This window comes from Siniperca chuatsi, linkage group LG1, assembly GCF_020085105.1.
Source record: "Siniperca chuatsi isolate FFG_IHB_CAS linkage group LG1, ASM2008510v1, whole genome shotgun sequence".
NCBI lineage: Eukaryota > Metazoa > Chordata > Actinopteri > Centrarchiformes > Sinipercidae > Siniperca > Siniperca chuatsi.
Genome location: NC_058042.1, coordinates 15,731,060 through 15,754,956, shown reverse-complemented (window position 1 = coordinate 15,754,956; position 23,897 = coordinate 15,731,060). Strand labels below are relative to the sequence as shown.

Genomic DNA, 23,897 nt, shown 5'->3' with positions numbered 1-23,897 from the left:
GCTGCTCTGTCATACAACCACTCAGACCCTCAATGTACATGTCATTATAGTAGCAGCAGAATGGCAACTGTCACAGAACCTGGCTATCTATTCCATACCGGCTCAATGCTGTAGGTGTTTAGAAATGCACACTTTTTTCACCAAATCAAACGTGTCTATCTGCTGTTCTCTTCGTCCACACCCTCCCTCAACTGTAGCCAACAGTGAATAGAAAGGAAGTTGTTGTTCCCGATACAGTAAATCAAAAACTTCACATGGCAGGACCTGAACATGGACCTATTTCACATTTTTCAGTGTTAGTCTCTGATTTATTACATATGACATGACCACATGAGGTGGCGTTTAAGTCAATCATTTCTGTGATGTCACCTCACTAATTCATCAGAGCTGCAGCAATTAATATTTTAATCAACTGAATTCATAAACAAGAGACTCCATAAAGCAGTCAAATCCTGCTTTGCTTTCCACATATAAACATATGTCAACGGGAAGCCAAATAAAATTACAGTGCTTACATTATGTAGTATTTTAATAGCTAAGTAAGCAAATATAAAATGGACGATACTGTAGTTGAGTTTGATGAAGTCAAAGTTTTCCAGAAACTGTGTATACTGCCTATCCATTCCAAACATTCCTTAACATTTCCCTCTTGTTTTCTAACAGTGCGATTGTAAGATCATTCACTGTAGATTCTGAGACACACAAGATAATGCTGGATGTGCACAAAGCAGGGAGAAAAAATGAACTAAGCCAGAAGTATGAAGTGAAACACTGCCAAGATGACAATCTGTTTTCAAGAAGTGTATAATTAGGAGACCAACACATTTTAACATCAATAGAACAGCACTTGGCTCTTTAGAGGAAGGAAACGGAAAGCATTAAACACTTAGACCATGACCACAGCATCGTGTTTGAATAAATGGGAAGAATAAGTCAATTAAAAAGGAGCTAGGCCTATTTCAGTTCATAAAAGATGGGGTAAACACTGGGTTAGCTGCAGAAGAATAATCAGAATCACATTTCGTACAGCTATAAATTTGTCAAGGGACTGCAGAGAAGACAAAGACCTAGAAATTATCTCAAAGACTAGTTCAAGAATAATTAAACTTTCATGGTTTGTGAAATAATTAAATTATCCATAGAAATGCAGTCTTTATAGATTTTTTACCACAGCAGCATTCATTATAAACACATGGATTCTCATTCTCTTCAAAATATATTCTTGTATCTGCTCCCAATACAACTTATATAGATAAATGAAGTGCTCCTGCAAATTTCAACTACTTTAGTACAAATACATCAAGAACCCCTGGATGTTGGATAAAGTTAAGCAGAGCCCTTCAAGAATGTCTGCAGCATCTAATTTCGCTGATATGGAAAATTATAATCTTGTTGCTCTATGAACCTGCCACCAGTGCTTGTTGAAAAAATATTCTGAAAGTGACTATGACTAAAAGTCAGTGAAAAATGTAGCAGCTGTGTGAAATAAATGCATTTACTTAGCTAAATCTCCTATAACTCTATTTTTACAGTATATTTTAAGAAGTTTTGTTGTGATTTTTTTTTTTCATATTGTAAGCAAACATTAGTTTTGAGCTCTTCCTCCTGGCAAGCAATACTGTCATATGCCAAATTCTCTTTATAGTGACAAAGGGAAGTATAAAAAAGCCAACTGAGCATAGACAAGCTGGAAAATGTTCCTATTCAATATTCAAATTCCTGTCTGTGTATATGCATGAGTGCTCGGTGATCGCAGCGTACCGACTGCTGCTTGAAGTACTGTAGATTGCTGGCTTTGACATTTTCCCATTGTGCATGGTGGTGCAGCAGGCAATAATTGAATATCAGGTGCATAAGCTGCTCTTTAATTTGACATGTGTGCTTGAGGCAATAAACACATGTGGTGCAGTGGGGGCTGCATAATTGCAGAGGAATAAAATATCATATCAAGAGTGAGAGGATCATTGTATCAGGTACCCGATGACAGCTCGTTTGATCATTACGCCAAGGCTAAAGAGGTTGGCTAATTAGTTGTCATTAAAACTCACTCTCTAATCAGGGCTCGCTCTTGCATAAAAAATATCTCTATCACATGATAAGTGAACAATGCCCTTAAACCTTTCAGGCCAATCTCAGTGCTTACAGCTATTAGCAATGGGTATACTGAAAATCTAAAATCTTGAAGCTTATATTCAGATTTCTTTTGAGCTAAGTGAGCTGTGAGAGAAATGGTTTTACTCATACAGTACTTATATCATTTCCCAGGACCTAAAATCATCAGCTCAACAGTAACATACAGGCTGATGTACTAAGCAGAATAGAGGAGAAGTAAATCAGTGAACCGAGATAAAGAAGACTGCTCTCCGCTCACGGCAGCACAGATGCATTATATCAGTATATAAGTGGGAATGACTTCTTCAGACAACACCCTGGTGAGAAGACCACTGATGTCTCAGAAACCATGGGTGCCTCTTGCCATGACTTTCAAAGATGGCAGAAAGTGCTCCAGTGAGAGGCCCATGCATTATTAGCTGACAGCCCCATATAAATAATAAGGCACATAATACCAAGTGTGAGTGCTTGTGTCTCCACAAGGATGCTCAACAGGTGCACCTCTCGTTGCTGCATTTCCATTTTGTTCAACAAAGAGCCTGCCTGTGCGAATGACTTCTGTCTGAAAGCTTTGCCTGATCATTCTTTTATGTGCCACTTCCCAGAATGCACAACATTCACAGGACCTCATGATAATAGGCTCGTCGGGACACAGAGAAAGGAGCGAGACGCTTGTCAGAGTGAATACATCCGCGCCTGACCCGAGGGAGATGGCTCAGTGCACGACACATCAGTTACAGGACACCGAGAGACCCTCTCCCGCCTCCTCCCTTCTCGCAGGCTAATGGTTGTCAAGTTAGAGAGGGCCTGTGCTCTTGTCTGTACCAGGCCTGTTGTCACGTGAAATCCATTGGGCGGTCGATTGATAAGGCAGGAGGCGAAGTGAGGCAGAAGCAGGGGAAGAAAAGAAGCTTTTTATCTCCCAACTGTACTGTACTCTCCATAAGGACTTGTTAAAACATACTGAAGTAGAGTGGAAAATTGATGGAGATGTCTTACATTATTATTGTACTTCTGAGCCATGGGTTGTAAGTTTTTATTCTGAAATGGCAAGAAAATTGAAAATAGTCTCTTGTGTAATCCAAAACATGTCAAATGGAAGCTCTCTTCTGTCCGTAAAGATACAAGATATAAGGTTGTGTTGAGTTTGGTAAAACGTCCTCAGAAATGGTCATAGATCGATATTACTTCCAAAACCCACCAATGAAAGTATTTCAGCTTACACTTGAAGGGCATTACTATGATAGCCAATGGCTACCTAAATACTACTATTCTCAAATACAGTTTTCCCTTAATTCACTGATAATCTGTTCATCATTTAACTTGTTTACTCTTTTTCTCTCATTGCCTATGTCTTCCAAAATTTCAAAAATGTCTTACAAATCTTATTTCTCAAGACTTGACACTGCTACAAACTGTGGAAGATGTGTTAGCTTCAGTGACAGCACACTGAGTCATACTGTGGGTTTCTTAATTAGATTAATTTGCAGGCAATTTACTGGGGAGCCACTGGATAGTTTAGAACCAATTCATGTGCTATTAATTTTCTGCTTCTTTTTTTATTTATTATATTTTTTGCATGAGGGACCCTGTCAACACCCATCTTTCTGACAAATCAGTCAAAACAGCAGCATAATTTTCTCTTTTCTTTTCAGCTCTGAGCACATTAAGTAGGTTTTTTGTTTAAAGTGTCAAACATGTCATTAATAATCAATCTTGCATTCTATTTTTCATGCCTGTTTCACGTCATATATGAATGATAATTAGTATCTTTCAACTGTCACACAAATGCTCAAGGCTGTACAATGCCTCATATTAAAAAAAACCCCAAAACCCAGATATATCAGATATTGATAAAGTGTATCTTTTGTCTTTGCTTGTAATTACATAATAGGGAAGCAAGACATACTGTACATAATATAACATAATGCCTTAAAACGGCGTAAACCTTTACCGTATAGTTTTTTAATAGTTTTCATCAGCAGCATGTTTGTTAATGTCTGTCTCAGCTCATATATGATGTTTAATCATATTTGGTGATGGTTAAGTAATTTTTCCATAGAATGCTTAGAATGCTTTTGTCCTGTTCCATCTAAAGGTGGTAATTATGGAAGTTATAGCTTGCCTACACAAATATACTTTTGGAGAGTGAGATTATTATGTTTCTTCCAGTTGTTGGACAGAGAGTAACCCACTGAATATAATCCATGTTTTTACTGATTTAAAATTTTGGCAGCGAGTGTGCTCATGTATAAGCACCTTAAGGGATTTTTTCATACAATCCTCCAGCTTCATCTACAGTTAAGATCATATTTGTCCATTTGTTCAGATAACCAATGCTCTAGTCAACCACCCACTGTAGTATTAAAGGTGGGGTATGTGATTCTAATCCAATACACGTCTTTTTGTCAAATTCAGCGAATATCTGCTCACGGTCTGCTAGCTGTCCGTTCTCTATGCACACTGAAAAAAAATCTGTTGTTTGTACCCTGGCTCTATAAATGGGAAATACACAAAATGGCTTGGACTGAGCCACACAACACTATTCCAGCCATTCCTGCCATGATTTGTGTGTTAAATGACATTAAATGACTTGCCCACGGACATTCAGCTTACTTTCTAGTTTGACAAGATATGCTTTTGTTGTGATGTTAGCTATAGTACCAAGAGAGTTGTGAGTATCGCTGTATCGCTGACCCACATTAACATTAACATAACATTAATAGCTGGTTAGTTGTTGTTGTTGGTAATTGTAATTGTGGGTGTGAGATAACACTATTGTTTACATGGTTGTGTGGAATTTTGTGTGTATCTGTGAGTGAGATGTGTACAGTAAAGGTGCATATATAGTTAATGGTTTATACATACTTTTAATACGTAATGTTGTTTGACGATCATGTTATCTTACATATGTGACTGAAGATAGTTGTTTCAGAGTATTGTCTGAAACTGGTGCTTTCCTGGGCTCTTTTGAAGGATGCTACTGAGCTGCCTATGATAATTAGAGAGCTATGACCTTCTCATTAGAGCCAGGAGGCTGCTCGTTCTCTCGGGCCCTCCCTTCTAGCATCATGCAGCCTGCCACAGGACAATCAGTATATCAAAGCAAAAATATTTGTTAAAGCCAAAATTACAAAAACACACAGCACAACCTTTGAATTACAGACCCTAATATATGCAGAGTCAAATGAATAGCTGTGCTTACCCCCCCCCCGATCCGTCCCATCCGGCTTGCTTGTAGCTTAAATTTTTTATTACAAATTTCCAGGGCTTCAAAGTAGCATCTCAGAGCTAATCCGTTTCTTTTCCTTTGACAAAGACAAAGACCTGTTTAAAATTGTCCCTTTTGTTTGGACCTGCTTTCCTCCCTGTCTTTTACATCTAAATGTCAAAGATTCTGGATTAAATAGAGTGGCACTCATCTGGCGAGGCTGGCTGGAGAGAATAAGAAGGGATAAGAGGGGAGAGTATGGCAGAGGGTGTTTAGAAACCCTTTAATTAATCTTCCACGTTGACTTTGTTTTATTATCTGATGTACTGTATGAGTCATTAGCATCTTGATGTTCTCCAAAAAATAGTAACACCTTTTTAAACTTCTGATATTACATTCACAAGTTTAATGGTAGAATTATGGCCTTGTGTGTGTGTTTGTTAGTGTGGGTGTGTGAATTAAATAAAAGTAAAGCTAGACATGTATTTTTTTATTTTAAGTATAACAGAAGATTGGGGTAAACAATGCTGAAATTTTAACATGTTGTCATGTGAGGTCTCAGTAGGAAGAGAAGGGTTGTTTTTTAATGAGTTTTAATCCTGTCTAGACCCACTGTCACAGAAAGCTTTCCTGTTTCATGTGCCGCAGCCATTTTAGCATGTTGTTGCTGGATCAAGCTGAAAGAGGTTAAAAGCAGAAACCTGTACATTATCACTTAAACGTTTTAAAGTTTTGGATATTATAGACATCCCAGGCTCTTCAAGTCAAAACTCTGTAATAGCTAGTCATTGTGATGAATAATTCTTTTGGACAGGATAGAGTTAGCAACCAATATCCATTATAGCCCGACCAAGATGCTGATTTCGATATTTGGGAGTTTAAAAAATCTGATAGCTTTGGCTTTGCTCGTAAGCTGTTGATTAAAGGTACCCTGTGGAGTTTTTGACCACTAGTAGTTCTATGGAGCTGTATTTTTGAGAGTGGGTCTCCATTTTGTTTGCATAGAGGACGAGGACGGGCATGCAAGTGCATGAGCACATGGGGCAACACAATACACAGTCCCGTTGGGTTTCACGCTATTCCCCTGTTCGACAGTTCATGGCGGTAACATGCAAAGAAACGTAGCAATGCTCTAATAAAGGCAGTAAAGAGGAAGACTGCTAGCTAGTAAGCATGGCTTTAAACAATGCAGAAATTAAAATATTAAGAAAAAATCAGGCTTTAAGGATATACAGTTTCTTTTGCTGAGAAACACTGAATGTAAAAATAACTTTGTTTATACGAGAACTCTGTAGTGCACCTTTTTAAACAAGTGAGAAGTGTGCGCTACCAAGGCGTGACTGCCCTCTGCTGGAATTTTAAGATGAGCACGACTGGTTTATATCAGTGTCTGCTCTGATGAAGCTCTGACACATTACTACTCTCAAATGTTACAAATCCATTGAAATTCAAAATTATATCAAGAAAAAGCAATGAGAAAAGATAACAGTATCCTTAGCATTCATGTAATAGTAACATTTAATGTTAAGCAATTCTGAAAAATTTGTAAATTTATTAAATCTGTGTGAAATCAAAATACAATGTAAAAATGTAGACATTGCTCAATCTTACATCCTGATGCAGTTTATCAGGAGTCAGCTCACTGTTATTCTGCAAGATAAATTGAAATGTACTTCTATACTCATAACCCATACCCGTAATAAAACGCCAGTGGTAGAGTAAGTCACCTTGTTCAGAAGTCATTATTTAAATGCTGATAATTACATAATTGTGCTGATAATTGGAAAGCTGTGAAAAAGTGCCAATGTAAATGTGTACTAATGGCATAATAAAAGACCATTTCCCAGCTTAATACATCCCCTGTATTGTGGCTACATATGTTGATTGGAAATGACATGAGGTTAAAATCACTTATTGAATCTAATCAGAGCATAACTGATGGTCATTATGGGAAAGAGAGAATTTTGTGAGTTGTTTTGGACACTGTGTTAGTTGATAGGTATGAGCGTGTAATCTTCATCCTCAGGTCTTATGAACCAGTGGTAGTGTGACAGACACATGCCAGAGCTGACACAGAACATACTGTACTGAGAGTGAGTAGCTGTGCCACCCAAACCAAGTCATTAGGCTCCTCGGCACCTGCACAGTCTCCTCCTACGTAAAGAGCTGTATAAATTAATCACACACAGCCTTATGCACTTTGATGCAATTTATAATGCACATTAATGAGGGCTGACAGCTGTAACTAAAAGGCAGAATGATCACTTACAATTCAAATAAAAATTACAGTGCAATAACAAAAGTCATTTGCATGACTTTTTTTTCCTGTCGTGCTCTGTTTTCATCTTTATCCAGCTTTGATTCCTGCTCTTATATCAGAGGCCGAATGCATGTGAAAAGACTAAACGATCTGCAAATTGATGCAACACTTAGACTGTGTCTCATTCCAGAGTATGAGCTCTAATTGTACATTGTGTGAAGGTATGGCATTTATTGGCTTTTCTTCACACCTCATTTCAATCTCAATGTCTTATCAGTCGCTTTTGTTAAGTCACTGCTTGTTGATGGGCATCCATGAGTTATACAGTTAAACACTTTATTACTAATTATATTCTTTTTCCATATGTTTCTTCACAGGGGCAACTTTTCTTTTGTTTTGCTATATTCCCCATGCTAAATCAAAGTGGAAATAAATGTACAACCAAACATTGTGCTCACATGAAAACATCACAAGAAAACCATTTGAGCTGACCTTCAGAGGTGCTAATTAAATTTTGGGCGTGTGGCGATGGTATAACTGATTTCATTCTTCATTATGGCCTGTAATGACATTTCTCAGCTGTCAGAAGCATTGCAGGGGGCTCGCTTGTGAGGTTTGGGATGAATTAACCATTATACCATCATAGAGACAGCATAACCATAAGGGGGTGGAGGGGTGGAGAAAAGCACAGAGTTGAGAATTTAGAGACTGGAGCTGAACGTTTACTGCAAAAAAACATTCAGCAAAGCCCGGTTAAAAATGGATAAAATATGCCTTCTGCCATTCAGCTACTTAGTTTATAACAGATATATGACCTTCCTCATTGCAGAGCAAACCCATATGTCTCTACCCCAATAAAAGGCTTTAACAGGATCCTAAAGATTTAATTAAGATGTCAGTATGCATAGGTCAGCTGCAGTGCAGAATCTGGAGTGGAAGATGTACAGTAACGTGACAAAGAGCCCAACTGGATCTGTGAGGGGAGGAGGACATGCACAGACAAGAGGGTTGTCCCTGTCTCTGATTTACACACACAGCCTTGTTGTAAAAGCAATGGCAATTTAAATACCGGTTAATTTGTACACATTAAGCAAAGCTTGCATTAGTGTTGAACTGGAGGACTGGAGAAAATCCCAAGTCACCACTCGTCACCTGGTCATTAGTAGCTGGAGAGCCATACTGTCTAATAATTTAAGTGTTAAGATAAGTGTCACCAGAACACTTGATGTGTGCAGTGTGTGTTGTACAAAAACTGATAATATTATTGTTTACATTAACAGATTACAGGTTGTCTGTAGTCTATAGTTTATTGGGAAAGTTATACTGTATAAGGCAATATTACATTCATTTAGACAGTCCATTGATTCATTATTTACGGTAGCTAATGTCTAAATGATGAAACTTACTTTAATTATTTTCTGTACATGGAGCTGAATTCTTTACAATTTATCTAAGATGTGTAGTAGGTAATCATATTTTCTGATGTAAACAATGGAATAAATAAGCAAATAGAAAGCTATGTACATCAAAGTAAGTAGAGTAAATCAATCAAAATGTTCTGACACTAAAATAAATGCAAAAATAAATTGTAACGTGACCCAAGTAGACAATGTCTTCTTAAATGAAATGAACCAGTGATAAGGGATGACAAAGATAAAAACAGAACAGAAATTGTCTGGCTTTTCTCATGTCATCCTCTGGTTTTCGGAGAGACTTTGTGTATTTCACAACAGATAAGATCTGAAGGGCCACTCATCTGCCGAGAGAGTGGAGGATAAGTCGATGGGATGTGGGCTGAGAAAAGGAAGGGTGACTGACACAGTTAAATGGTTCATTCCCTGGAGGGTGGATGTAGATCTTGTTATTTCTATTTCCTGCCACTCCTCTCTATCTATCTATATGTCTCTCTGTCTGTCTGTCTGTCTTCTTTTTGATTGTACAGAGGATCTGATCCCACAATGTCCAGTAAAAAGCAGTCTGCCACAGTTCTCTCTGAAAGACAGGATTCAGTTAAAAGGCAGAGTTCACAAGACTCATCCATTAGATCTCGCAGTAGCCAAAGAAAAAAGACAAGCTAACACCAAACTTCAAACCATATTGATTTGGATGGAAATTGTACTGGTGGTAAGGGACATTCTTGAAGATCAACAGCATTTTCCTCTCAGAAAGGAAGTAACATCCTCTGATATTGTGCATTATCTCAGACAAAGTTAAACATAAATTCAAATGTCTGTTGAGTACTTAAAATCATAACAGATTTGCAAACAGCTCCTTTATTCTTCCATATATCAATGTAGTAAAATGCTCAGTTTTCTATTTTTTCTGTATATATTTGCATCTGTTATCACACATCAACATTTTATTTTGTTTTGTCAAAGTTAAATGAGTTAAAGTTTGAAATGCAAATGGAGAGTGCACTGGTAGTGAAGAGCAGCTCCAATGCCAAGCTTAACCAGCAGCAGCAACAGTGTGAATATGCAGCAATATGGAAAATGATGCATTGAACCTTAAATGTCCTAACGTAATGTAAAAGTTGAATTGTGTAATGTCTTATATGAACTGATGGAGTACCTTCCCTGTACAGCCAACTTGGTGGGCTTTTCAATTTTATTTCTGCCAATTTGCTGATTGATGTAAGGTTGTATACAATGATAATTATATGCAAGCTACTCTAGAGGTATTCTTTGCTAATGCTCATTTTCAATAAAAGTCCTTTTTTATCATTACATTTTGAAGAATGCTTTTTCAGATTACATTGCACACCAAAAGCATTCTTACAAGCAGTACTTCTGCTTGGATGAACCTGCACTTGTACCCTACCATGCTAGGGACTCTAATAGCAATGGTGGAAATTCATTGAGGATGGGGGTGGGTTTCTGGGTCATGGGGACCTCATGTCCTCCTTAATACTACTCCATATGAGGCCAACCAAGTGAACCACCAGTGTCTTTGTTAAATATTCATCCCCTGTCAATAATTAAATGCTCATTATTTGAACCTGAAGAGTGCTGTGATTCCAAATTTAATGTGCTTCTAATGCATGGGGCGATAAGGCACGCCTAATAGCTAGGCTGCATGATGAAAGGTAGATGCGTACAGTCATACCCATTCTTTCTCAGTTGAACAGGTAAAAAGAATCCATGTTTCAAATGAAAAATTTACAACCGTTGTCCAGACTTTTTTGAACATCTGAGGTTTTGTATTCTATGACAAGACATGGTTTTGAACAAATGTCAGAGAAAAGAAGCTTGTTATCTCAGGCCCTTTAAATTGAATCCTCCCTGAAAGCAAGAGAATTTTCAGGAGATGTGTTACTGGAACTGCCAGAGCACAATCAACCACCCACATAGGAAATAATGACGCACGAGCCAATTTAGGTGATAAGATACAGGCAGGGCATGAATACGCAAATATACAATAAATATGCAAACAACAAGATCTGTTACCCAAGGGCTAGGGGCTCACATGATAATATGAGTATTGTCCTGCAGCTATGTAACACATTCAACCAGTAGTGCTATCAATTAACTCTAGGAGGAAGTCAGTGCATCAACAATCTTTTGCCTCTTTCTTAAAACTTTAAAGAATTTTTAAATACATAATCATTTCCTTCTTTGATGTCAGGCATTTTTCATTGTTTGTTGTTATTATGATCGGCACTATGAACAACTGAGAATTACCCCAGCTGTTTTTACAAATGTCTGAGTGTATGTGTGTGTGCACGCATTTGTGTTCTCGTATGGCTCAAGGACCCGTCTGTGATGTAAACACAGGGAGGGTAAACACAGGCAGCTTGTAGTCTCCATTGTTATTATCCTGTTTGTATAATTAGCCTTATAAATTTCTCACATCAAAGGCGCTGTCCCTTGAAATACTTCCATGCCTCTGTTCAAGATAAGGAGAATGGAGTGGGGAGGGGCAGCACACACTGTTGGGCGGTCTCTCCTCATAGGCATTCCAACTCACCACAGATCAGGACAGGAAGGAACATTTTTCCTGTCGTGTTCTGTCCCTTTCCACACAGTGACAACATGGTGAATATTGCATTGCCTTCAGATTAATTCCTCTCTCTTGGTTAAAAAATATCTACAGTACATTTAATGACCTTTATGACCTGTAGTAAGTGTACAGATGGTAAAGTGCTGGAGAGTACTGTATGTGCTGATTCTGCTGCACTCTGAGACGCTGGCGTGAACAATAATGGCTTGGCAGCTGGAAGTGATGAGAGACAGCAAGTGTCAGAGGGGGTTTGCACAAATTTGATTGACAGTACCAAAGCTGCCTCTGCCATCAATTTAATGGCAATTATTATTTAATGTACATTACTTAAAAGCATATGCAAAATTAAGATTTAGTCACAAAAACACATTTTATATGGTATTTAAAGAATAATATGCATAATATATTGCTTGTTAATATTTATGGAAAAGAAGTTTAAGCATTTCTTGTCTTGAGCTAGTCCTCTGCTGAAAGCGTTGACTCTCATGATCTCAATTAATTACTAAGAAAGTAAGAAAAGGAAGAAGCAGCACAAAACTGGAAGCTTTTTACACAGAGGAGAAAAACCTGCCAAGGGGAATTTATCTCAGATTCACTTATGTGTAAAAACAAGAGACTGGCCTCCCTTCAGGGTGTAATTCAAGAAACCATATTTGAAAAGAGATTATTTGTTAAATAAATGTTAAATATAATCTAGCAGAACCTTGTCCTTTTGATGGAAATACAAGTCTGCATTTGTATTTGTGTGAAAAGAGATTTGTCTTTTCAAGTAAAAAAGAAACCAAATTAAATGTACAGTGCTGAAGAGTTTCTCAAACTGTGTTCATGTGTTAAAAATATAATCTCAATTTATTCTTTCCAGTTTAAAGTGCAAGGTAAAAACATGTAGGGTCTGTCAGTGCAGTAATTACTACACATAGTGTAAAGTGAAGCGACTGAAGAAAAGGTTTTACAGGTGCAGAATCTGGATATGGCCTTCACAGGCCACCACTTGGCCATCACTAGTTTGGTTTATCAAACAAATCAAAGACACACAAAAATTAATTAACACAAGTGAGTTTTCCTTTAAGGTGCTTCAAAAGCTGTGTGAAATTAGAAATTAGTTATTCCTAACCTGAGAGAAAGCACTCAATCAAGTACAACCGTGATTTTATACATTTTATACAAAATAATTCATGATTATTTTCTTTGATAATAATAAAGAAATAGTAATGATGATTATCCTCTTCTTCTGTTCCTACCCACAAACACTTAAAAGCCCCTTTGTTTAGGATTTTAAAAAGTCTGATTTTGGAGACTCCTAGTGGTAATAGCAAAAGGGCCCCCCCCCCACAGATCTGACATAGAGCCCACCCCACAAATGGGTGAAAGTAGACATAGACTGCACCAATTTTCGCAGGTACGTATGTCTCATTTTTCTACAAATAAACAATATAATCACATAAAATCTACACATGGGGCCTTAAAAGTCAGTGGGTCTTAAGTGTGTCACTCTCATCTCTATATTAGCTCTGGTGCAAAAATGGCCCCAACAGGACTAGCAAGTTCAGGTCTTGCCCCATTAGAAATACCACAGGAGACAATAAAATTCAATTGATGAATAGCATGCTAATATTTTTCTGCTCTCTGACTATTTTCTCTTTGTTTTGTTACTGCCAAGATTAGGATTCTGGAGAGAGTGATTGACACTTAGATGAGGATTTGACGGTCTGTCATCACTCAAACTGAAACCCTGTGTTAATATAATTAAATTATAAATGAGTGCATGAATATCAGATCAGTATTGGAGAGCTATCAGGGAATTCAGTGTTGCTTTCCGACATCAACAATTCTACCATTTTAGTCACTCCTGTTCAGCTTCATCCACTGCTAAAACACAATGCGAGGGAATTCCAGCATTTCTGAGTAATACGAATGTGAGACGATCTCTGTTCTCATATAGCCCCATCCAGGATGGAGGTCACTGTGAGAGCCACAAGGACCAAGGAGAAAACAAATTTAGTAGAGGACAAGGATTAAGGTTATAAGATAAAATAAATCTGCTTAGTTTATTTTCTAGCAACCCCTTGAGGGAGAGAGACCATGAACTGACAGGCCCTATGTAATTCTTGACAGAGGAAAACTTTGTATACAGTCTCAGCAACATGTTATTAAAAAGATGAGCATGGCCGTGGAAAATAAATAAATAAAGAAAAAATACTGATTAAATTTTAAGCAGCTGGCGGGCCGATAGTTTGCCTGAGGCATATTTGTCAGTTTCAAAGGGTGTTTTTATTAATTTTGTATTTTGCATTTTGTTAGTGGAAAGAACTTACTCCACCGGGAGCGCCACAAGCTATAGCCAGCAGAGCCTATAGCTGGGAGAAAGGAGACGCAGAGCATGCCAAGCAGATCCTGCACACTTAGAGAAAGAAATCAGCTCTAGATCACCAGCATAACCCACAGACCCCCCACCCTCTACCCAAAACACACACAAAACACGCATGTTCACATAGAAGTAATGTATGCACTATGTACACATACAAATCTTTATGTAAAAGGCACTGCATTTTTATTGTAAATAAGAAACTTCTTTTACCAGTTAGCTGTTGGCATTAGATTAAAATAGTTCAGTCTGTATCGTATGTATGTATTTTATACATTTACCTCTTTTGAACCGTTAGCACTGCACTGCAGTAGCAATGCAGCTGCTTAATTTCCCTGTCTTTTAAATGAATCATCAACTAGTGAGGATGCTGACTTTTTGCCTGGGACCTATAGGCTTTAGCCTCAGTCTTTTTTGCATCTTTGCAGTGCTGAGTTAGCATGATATCATGTATGTAGCTCAGGGCCATCACTGACCTTTTAGGGGCCCTAGGCAGAATTTTCATTGGAGTATTAGTAACTCCTAACTCATAGGAAGGTCACTTATTATTATTATTATTATTCTTATCAGTTTCTCTCTCTCTTAATTCTATAGGCTACATGCCTAATTCAATGCGCATTACATCACACTTTGATCAGAATGTGTGATTTTAGGCTATAGAAATGAACTTGACTTAACTTGTCACTGCAGCAGTAGCACATGGATGGATATTTACATTTTGACATAAAGAGGGATTAGCTGAACACTTTGATATATAATAAATGTACTGTATATTCTGTTAAACTTTTCAACATAAGCACTGTCTAGACAGATTTCCTACCCTCTGTCAGCTCAGTGTTAGCACAGTGCTCTAATGTACTGACCTGAAACCAGCATTTACAACCGGGGTGCGCTCTGTAGCTGTATACACTCCCTCAAAGCAATACTCCTTTTGGCTTTGCTGAATGATGACCTATGATAGAGCAGATTGCAGCTGAGTGTAAATGAATTGGTCAGGTGTATTAAATGATTAATTGCAATAATTTCTGAATTTTTGTTATGTTTATTTCATTTATTTTTTTATTTTTTTTGTTGGTGCAGAAAATCTGCATTGCATTCCATCCATGCATCTATCTTACTTCCACTGGGAGGCCATATAAGCTTTTGTCTTTTATGTGACCCTTCAGGACAGAAGATACCATGTTGTATTGTTTTATACTAGCAGAAAATATGCTGAAGGGTATACCTTGATATTAGCTGTAGTATTAAATTAAATCCATGTATATTATAGTACCAAGATAGTGTTTTTAAACAAATTGAAATACATGCCAATGAAAACACAACTTGGAAAATGAAAAAAAAATTCTAACACGTCAATTGTGAAGAAGAATCATTGTTTTATGTAAATGCTTGTGGAAAGCAGGTAGCACAAATGGAATAATGACAAAAAACCTCAATAAGAGAAACTTGGAGTTTCACAGACTCCAGGCAGACAGTATCAAACAGCATCGAACACTGAGCAGCAAAGGCTGCCCTTAGGCTATAATTTACTGAACGCCAGTGTGACGACAAAGCTTTGCAAGTGTGTGTGTGTGTGTGTGTGTATATACATATGTGTGCACAATTCACAACACTACACTTGGCAATTTTATAGAAAATTGCCAGCAAACCCACCAACAGCTTTAATCATCTTAAAAAAAGAAATAGCCGTTGAGGCATTTGATGGCTATTAGCAATGTGTGTTGCATCTTCAAAATCACCTTTCATTCCAAAATACCCATAAAGCATTTGTGTCAAATCAGTCAGACAGAGCATTTTGAAGTAGATGCTACTTTGTTGTGTAAAGGTGAAGGAGTTAATTAGGTGATGGGAAGGTGACTGATGCTATGTATATGCAGCACATACGACCGGGAGAGAAGCCAGGTGGGCTGCTAATCATGCCCTCCACCCCCTTACTCATGCATTCATCTCCAACCATATGCTTTTGAAGTCAAGGCTGTCAGGAGCTCTGTGACATGCACTCAGTTTTATTGGATTTCATGGAGAAAGTATGCTTTGTTTATCATGGTTTATTTTGAATAAATCTCAAATAAAACACTAAATTACATTTAAGTGATGTGTTCAAAGAAGCTCACTGTAAATAGGAAGAAGATAGAGGCTTTGTTGCTCTTTTCTTTTTTCACTTTCTGGCAAATTAATGCATGCTATGTTTTGATTTGAGACAGAATCGATTGCTTGTCCTTGGTATCCCGGATGTTTAATCTGAATTTTTTAACTCGAATTTTGGGATCTGAATTTGTGAACATTAAAAATAAAAGTGAAAATGAATTCAGGGGCAACAAAATCAGATACATAATTTCAATGCAAAAACAAATCAGTGCTAGAAATTCAATGGCTTTTAAATTTCAATATCCGGTGAGACAGATTTTCTTCCATACATGTCCTATACAGTAATATAGCAGGTTTGACTGTTCATGTTAATTTGAGCACATGAGAGTGAGGAACAGTGACAGAAAAAAACATATACATTTGTCTGTGTGTGTGAGATTGCAAATGATTTTGATGAGTAGGTATTCTATACTGACAGTTAAATTAGTAATTAGGAGTTTATAACATAGATGTGTTGTTTCTCAAATAACATGATGGTTGACTACTTACCTCTCAGAAGTAATTGCACAACAAAGTTCTTGAAATTTGGTATCAGTATTTGATCCCCAACAGACTATATTGTACAACTCTAGTGATATCTCATGCCAAAACGACACACACTGTTGTAATTACACCACACAATCAGAAACTGAAAATGGTGACATATAAAAATGCAGGACTGGACAGCAATACACATACAACAAGTAAAACAATCTAAAGAAAAGAAAATGCTTGTGACATATCTCATTAGTCCAATAGCTTAAGTGTGTGTGTGTGTGTGTGTGTGTGTGTGTGTGTGTGTGCGTGCACCTATGTTATGTCATAAGGTTTGAGAGTTGCCTATATTTCTGAATATGAAATCCTTGTAAGACATGCTAACATCAATCAGTGAATAATATAATGCATTTTACAATGATATACTATGTAAACCTAGGCCTATTGTTTAATGTTTTTTTAATGGATAAGAACATTTACACCAAATAACATCAACAACTTTCTGCTTTAGAGAAGTTGCACAAACATTGAAAATATGGTGTTGCATTTTCCAGATTGCCTTAAGTTTTGCTTGCTTAAGTGATTATTAAAATTGTATTTAGTAGGATTTTTACACTTACTTACAGCAATAATGTTAGTACTGCAAAAACTAGAAAAGAAGCAGTTGTATGTTTAAGCCTTTGCAGAATTGGATGAGTTTCCCCAGATAATTCTGTTTTTACTTAATTATCCACAAAGAATTGTTTTTTCTTGAACATGTATTTTTTTCCCTTCTCAATACTATTACATTTATTCAAAAAACCTACGGCCCTGATTCTGATCTACCACAGCACGTTATTTATCACCTCTACAGGTAAATGTGATGCTTTAGATGCAACTTTTGCCTGGCTTGTTGGAAAGGAGATGATGTACACAGTTGTTGCTAGATTTATGTTTTGGATGATTAGGGAGTTTGGAGATGTAGAAATATGAAAAAAAACTTTGAATTTGTCTTGAGATTTTTCAAGGAATTGCGTGTGTGCTGCAGTGTATGTCTCATGTCATCACTATTTTAACAGCATGCACAAGAAAGCGGTGCACAGAAAAGGGGGTTGTTACTGTCACTTCCTTAGGGTCAGAGACTAGTCGTGTAAACTCTTTCCATACTCATACTCTATTTATTTGTATGTCTTTCAACCTATGTAACAAAAATGACTCAAAACAAGAGTGTGCTATGCACATTACATTGGTCAGAGCATTAACATAGCCATCCTTGACAGTAAAACTACCAGTGGCACACTTCCTACTAACACAAACAACTCATGATTATGATAGTCATCTGTTTTTTGATTGTTTCATTCTACCTTGAAAAGAAATCCCTACATGTCAGGGCTATTCAATTACAAATACTATTGGGCCAGATTTTAAAACCAGGAAATGTAGAAGCGCCAGACATTTTCAGCAGCCTATTTTTTTAGCTGTGTGGTGCCTCGGAATATTATATTCTTTAACTACTGCAAATTAAACACATTGTAAAGTAAACAAGTACTTGCTAGTCCAGGCAGGGTTAAACTGACGGTTTTCATTGTCAATTTTATGTCTCAGGGTAAACAGAGACATAGTGTAAAAGCCGAGCCCCAATTAAATGCAGAGTCCCTTTTACTGGCCCTATGTGGCTACACGTTGTGACAAAATACGCAGGTCTCAACTAGCTGCCGGGGCTGGTTTTTTAATAGAAGTTGTCTGGACGTATAAAACCTCTTAAAGTTCACCGGGTCGCCAGTGGTCGTGTTTAAACTTTTGTCGAAATGATACAGAATGTTCAATCAATTCAATTGTTCAGTTCATTTTATGAAAAAGCGGTGACTCCCTACCTTTTGAAGCGGTCATAAAGTCTGAATATGTGTCCATTTCTGGATTATTTATATTCCTTTAGTTTTTAAGGGTCCACCGATCAAAAGAAGACAAGGCAAGAAGAACTTTTTTTCATCAAAATTAATCGAAGTTGTGCATATTGTCATGTCGTGTCGCTACATCCATAAACATCCTGCCCTATTGGTACAGCGCATGTGCAACTATCAACAGAGATGAGAAAGAAGCGAGATGACTCACTCGTTAGCTACTTCCATACACTATATATGTAGTTTACTTATTTTGTCATATAGATGACATATAGATTTATGTATGCTGGGCCACTTGGAGGTTGCTTCTGGGCCGGATGTGGCCCACAGGCCGCCAACTGAATAGGCTCACTATATGTTCTTCCACCTCTCTAGTAATAAGCATATATCAACTGTAATATTCAATGTATTGTAGGACAGAAGTATAACTCAACCCCTCATAGTTAGTCTTTGAAAATAAGCCCAAACAGTTTGCTCTGCTTTCTAAAGTAATAGCTACTGGTCGCTTGCAGAAATAACTTAATTGATCACAGGCTGTGATCCAAATCAAAATCATAGCAAGCAATTAGGATCAAACCTCAAAAACTATTAATTATTAATTAATGAAGAAGGCATTAATGAATTATTAATGACAAAAGAATTACAGGCCCGACACGTTGTGTGTTGTTGACAGATGAATGTGTGCAGAAGATTGAATTGAGTTCAACCATAAGTAATCATTTCCTTCTCATAATTTTCTTCTGTAACAACTGGCATCAGAACAGAATGAAAATGAGTAAATGGACAATTAGGTGAAGGATACCTTAAAATGAGAAAAAGCTTTTGACAGTAATTTGCTCTTTTGGAAACAATCTTGTTTTTACAGCACACTCATAAAAGAGCCGAGAAACACTTTTTTAGTAGGTTTATCCCTGTTTTTTTCTATTTAACAGTTTGTGCACCGTCAATTCACACATTTTTTTTAACTTAACAATTTTGATTTTATTTGTATGCGAGTATATTAAAACCTTATAAATAAATAAACCTTATTGATTAAATATTCCCTCTCTAAATTACACCAATTTACAATTAGACTAAGTGGATACCTGAAATGAATATATAGGGTTTTGTACAGAGATCAACTGGAAAATGCGATTGGAGGATACAAACACATCTTCAACATGTCTACTTATTAAGCTTTTTTTTTTTTTTAATCTTTTGTGATTTTGAGTAATGTCTGCGGTATCTCATGCCATTGCTTTTTCTGTTGTTGGTGTATTGAGTCTAGACGTAAACTGTTGTGAAAAAAAAGACCACACTGACCTTTCATTTAGTGTTGGCTTGTGCTTGCAGGATCCCTGGTGAAAATAAGGCAGATTTTGAACATATAATACAGAGCTACAAGACCTTGTTTCTCTACTGTGTCTGTCGAGCTCCCCTGCCACCTCTCGTTCTCAGATATAAAATAATCCACCGAGTTCAGCAGGAAATACAGCATAACAGCATTACGAGTAGCCTGATGGCAACTTACTGCAGTACCAATGTTCTTGGAAGGCTTACACTTAACCGAGCAATTTATTTGATATAATAGTTTCACGTTTTCTTGTTTAGACAACAATAAGCCAAGGCAAAAAATCATACAAAAAGCTGATGCTGCAGCACTGTCCAAGTTAATATGATACACTACATTTTTTCACTTTCCCTTTGTAGCCTCTCCACCACCTCATATACACATAAAATTCACAAATGCCTTTTGAGTTCCTTATATTTATCATTTATTTCCAAGCCGGGCTTATTTAAAAATTTTTGTTGTTGTCTCTGCTTTGGTGGATGGGGAAATTCTTTACTTAATTCCATTAACGTTGTATTGCTGCTCAATCTTTGGTGCCCTGTGCATCAGTGCTGTGGCTTGGCTGTCTTTTAGCAGTTCTGCTTCAGCGCTCTTGGATAGAACATGACACTTACATTAATGTCTCCATGTAAATTGCTGTCTACATGTAGGAAACAAGAGGGGAAAAAAGAAAAAAGAAAACATGGAACATTCATTGCCCCATGACAGGAGGAATTACAACAACATTCATTGTGTGGAGCCCCAAATGGCCAACTAGTATACAGCAGTTTCACTGAAAATCCAACCAGGAAGATGGAAAGCAAGAAAAGGGAATGACAGAAAACACACACACAGTGCTTTTTAACCAAGCAGTGGAACAATAAAGGAAAATAGGGGCCAGAGCTCCTTTTACATACATTTTAGTGGGGAAGTACTGTATATTCACATGTCATTAAAGGTGGTACCCTATGGATTTTTTGACCACTTGTTGTTTTGTAGAGCAATGTTTTTATGAGCGGGTCCCCGAATTGTTTGGATATGTTTTAGCAGCATGCACACAAGGATGAACATGCATGCCACGAGCATGGGGGTGGTTTAATAGTTATTTCTCCTGACAGTAGAAGTCCATACCTTCCAGTCACACACTTTACCTGTCAGACTTGTGTTTTTATGTCATTTCTGGAATCTCACAGATATGAAATGAAAAAATAATTTTATTGTCAAACAAAATAAAAGTGACAGAATGCAATAGTGGAGTAATAGCAATGGAGAAATCAAAAAGATAATATGAAAACATGTACAGTTGATTATGATGGGGCTCTTCCTCGGTGGATAAAACTGAAGTCGAAGCGAGGATTTTATAATAATGCAGAGATTGACATTGTTTTCACTGGACTAGTACATACAATTTCCTTGGTTTCAGGACAGATATACATAACAGCTTATGTGGGTGTATTCTTAAAATGTACACAAAATTTTCATTTTAAATTAATTTGGAAAATGCGTTTAATGCATTTGTTAAACATTAATAAGAGTAGTTCACCTGTATTTGGGTGGCACAAGAAATCTGGGACACAGACATCTCAAAACCTGGGTAAACAATATCGGAACTATCTCAACTACTAACTGTCCCTTTTATGGACCCATACAACATGTTTTGGTTACACTTAAAGACCACAGTTTACCTTTTAAAGCAGTAAACCTATTATTACAGCAGTATAGGGACTGTTTGGTAGGTGCCCTCAATACTATAGAAAAGACACCAGACCACATCAGATGTTTATGTTATGATACTTGTCTTGACCTACTTAAATAAAAAGCAGTCACTGCATTTGGTTCACTTAAACTGCAACCAGCATAAAATCTGGCTAGTAGTTGAAGCACTGCCACCAGCTGTGTGAATGCAGAATATTGTAGTTCCATCCATTTGCCACTACTTTAATGTTGGGAAAACATTAAAGAAAATAAAAAAAATACTCAAAGAAATATGTAAAACATCCTTAAACAACTTTATTTCTTCTTCTCCATTAAGATTTTAAAATCGTATGCAATGAGTAGAACTGGAGCAAGCTACTCATGCGTATTTCTGCCTTGAAGTACATACACAGGCATGTTGATGTCCATACATGTTAACAAGTGTTTTTTGACAATAACAAATAGTAAAAATAATTAAGACTAAATGCACTTATGTAAAGGATAAATATCTACAATGGAGCTACTTGTACAAACTGTACAGTGTTGTTGTGATCTACAAGATCTAGACAAAGTAAAACAACACAGTGTGTGTGATCTTAGGCTATGCAGAGAGACACTGATGGAGACCATGGGCTTTTCTGATGTGAGGTGGGTATTCTAGACTTGAAAGTACATGTAACACAAAAGTTGTGCTGTCAAGATGACAACACCATGTCCTGAGGACACGTCGAAAGATGAGTGTCTCTGCCTTGCCTATGTTGTACTGGCACATTTTCAGGCTTCTCTGACTTCACAGTAAGCCCCATACTGTAGTAAGGCCAGAGTACCTAGGAGCCACTCTTACTTTCTTTACTCTTAAAAAAAGAGAGTGGGCAAGAAGAGTGGGCTGTATTGAAACCCATGACCAACCATTGTGAATTTCAATTGTTTGTTATACAAAAAAGCTTTTGATACGTACCACTTGAGCAACACATTATTTTGTGAAAAAATACTGGAGATAACCACTGTTTATTTATGGATCCGTGAATGAAGACAATTTGTGCAAAGCTATAATTTATGAAACTAATTGACTTGATGTGGTAGATATATCTTTGAAGTTTCGGAGATTTGTGTCAAACTATGTAAGATTAAGCTTACTGACCCTCTTTGCAAGGAAGTTGACAACCTAGGTTTGAAATATAACCATTTCTGTATGGTGAATGGGAGAGGTGACAAGAATAAGACCTATTTCTATTATTATGCAATTGCTACAGCTTTCCTAAAGGGACCCTAACAATATTCCTTCTACGCTGCGCTATCCATCATGATAATGAATGGCAGTAACTTATCCTGGGATATAAATCTGGCAAGCCCCAACAGCACTGTGACACAGCATTTAATTACAACGCGTGTCTAATTGAAAGACCCCTGGAAAATAGTGGGATGTCTCTCTGTCTGTAGCAGGGTTAAAAAACTTAATTAATTATGAGGCACCTCCCTCCCTCTTTATTCTGAGTCACTGGCATCCCTGCCTCAGTGAGCTGATGACATTTTCAGTCTCCCTTTCATCCTTCAGAGAAATGAATGACGTGGCAAGAGCGTTATCAAATGAGCTGTAGAGCCAGCCAGTGAATATGTCATTGAGTGTGACTGCTCCCTGAGTGAATTGTGATTTATCTGTATGGCTCTCTCGTCATGTTAACTGACTTGCTACCCGGCACTCCTCACCCCCACCCTGTAGTTGACAGGCTCAGTAGATCATTTGGGGGATCTCTAGCTGGGGTGCTGGCTAATGTAGTCACAGACCCTCCTGAATAACAGTACGCCTGTGTTTGACCCCAGATGCCCCTCACTACATGGACATGTTTCCATTCATAATTTCACATCCCTAATAAATAGTATATGGCACTCCCACTCTGAGATGTTCTCTTCAGTATGCTTTTGTGACTGGGGGGAGTTTCCACACAATACAACATGTCTGCATGATAGTTTGTCAGTTGATTATAGTAAATGAAGATATCGCTTGACTAGGAATGAGGAATTACTGAATTAATAAAAGTGCTTAATTCAAGTTCTCTCTGTCAAACTTTTTTCATCCCAAAACTATTACACAACAAACACACAGACTTAAATAACTTTCACACCAAGAGCTGACTCTCTTTACTTACCCCACAAGTTTAAAAGTGGAGGAAAGAGAGACAGGGAAACAGCAAAAAGATTTTTTGGAGCATTTTAGTTCGGAAGCTGCATTAGCCACTTGGCTGCACTAGCGACTAGCACAGCCACATACCTAAGTGATAGCGGGCTACGAGGATCACTATGCATCATTGGCATCCCTGCTTTAAAAAGCATTCCCTACCGTTTATTGCAGTTGTAAATAATGATAATAAATGTTATGAAATGTTATGTTTTGTTTTTGCACACAAAAAAAAAACAGAAATCTAGCTAATATCCATATTTACTCT

General features: G+C 37.3%; 1 long non-coding RNA gene across 2 annotated transcripts in view; it reads left to right on the top strand.

Annotated features, from left to right (window-relative positions):
* LOC122874127 overlaps positions 1–23,897 on the top strand; it is a 93,038-nt gene that overhangs the window by 24,895 nt on the left and 44,246 nt on the right. The window contains exon 4 of one of the 2 annotated variants that reach the window (XR_006377566.1): positions 2,718–7,151. The exons of the other annotated variant lie outside the window; for it this stretch is intronic. This is a non-coding gene — a long non-coding RNA (uncharacterized LOC122874127). Of the gene's footprint in view, positions 1–2,717; positions 7,152–23,897 lie in introns of those variants that run through there. 2 annotated transcript variants of the gene reach the window in all.